Source organism: Aplysia californica, unplaced genomic scaffold (genome assembly GCF_000002075.1).
Source record: "Aplysia californica isolate F4 #8 unplaced genomic scaffold, AplCal3.0 scaffold00283, whole genome shotgun sequence".
NCBI lineage: Eukaryota > Metazoa > Mollusca > Gastropoda > Aplysiida > Aplysiidae > Aplysia > Aplysia californica.
Window position 1 is genome coordinate 631233 of NW_004797553.1, and position 1550 is coordinate 632782.

A 1550-nucleotide genomic window follows, 5' to 3' on the forward strand; every position below is an offset into this window, starting at 1 on the left:
TCTCTCTCTCTCTCTCTATCTCTCTCTCTCTCTCTCTCTCTCTCTCTGTCTCTTTGTCTCTGTGTGTGTCTGTCTCCATCCCTCCTCCTCTCTATCCGTCATATAAAGTAGGTATATCATATTATACCGCGTGGAACCTGGAGAAGAATCACAGAAATCGATGTACAGAAAAGTGGGAAGACATGGAATAACATCAAAAAAGAGGCAAGCCCAGGATAGAGAAAGGTGGAAGATGTTTGTCCGTGGCCTATACCCTGGTGCAGGGTGAGAAAAGCAATGATAATGATGATATCATATTATGATAATGGCTAATAATACACGGACAAGTGAGAGTTAATCGGAAAACCAAAAGAAAAAGAATCCTCGATGTTTATGGGGGTTTTCTTCTATTGTAACGACTTCTTTAAACAGAAAGCCAAACTAAACCGAATGAAATAGGGAAGTCCCGCAGATGTTGGTTAAATTGTACTCCACTGTGTATGCATGATGTAACATGTATGTTTATGTAGCATACACTAAATTCAATTTATTAGAAACACGACTGATTTACTGCATTTTTGAAGATTTATTTAAACTTAGGTTTATTGCCTTTAATTTTACACAGTTTTATTATCAATTTATTTCAGAGCGACATCAAATGTTTAAATGAATTCATTATTTTACTGGAAAAGGAAAGGCTGTTGAATAAAGCAAGGTGTAATCTTCCCAGTGCACATTTCAGGTGCACACATGTGTTATCGTTAACAAACTGACACAGATCTGAGGTGAAGTACAATGTCTCGTTATGCCAAGTGCACACACTATGTAACAGATCAAGTACCGTATTATGTACTATCTTTGATTCTACCATTCAACTTTGGTTTATGTGGAGTGGCAGTAAAGCATTTCTTTGTCACATGCAAGAATCGCCAGTTCGATTCCCGATTGGGGAGCTTTTTTAAATGGAGTATCTTGGTCTTCCTGCTGGGATATTGTATCCCCCTCTGCCCAGGTTGTCTCTGATAGCCATGGTTGTAGGCCCGCCTCCTAAATGATCTAATCTAAAGTGTGTCGATGGGGGCGTAAGAACATTTAATCTATACCAAAAATCCTTATACTCTACATCTGGCTAAACGACAGTAAATGAAAAAAATGCTATGCCAACCATTATTATTCTTTGAACCCGAATGTGGGACATTTGGTGAATATCTGCCAGTGATAAATCGTTTCAAAGTCACCGAAAGACAGTTACATCTATTCATGTTCAGCTCGGCAGCAGAAGTCAACGAGAAGTTTCAGTCACACCCAAGGACTTTATACATACCCAAGGACCTTGCAACAAAATAATTGACCCTCCTCTCTCTCTCTTCGCGGCACGGCGAAAGGCACACCCAGTGGACATACAAAATGGCGCCAACTATGGTCACCCAGCGTAAACTGCGATTTTTTCTTTGCAAAGTATAGTAGACTTGGGCAGTGGACTACGGTATGAGAGGGAATATCATATATGTGCAACAACAAAAAAGAGGTGAAGGTGATGGGGCGGGCCTTGGAAAATAATATATATGTAT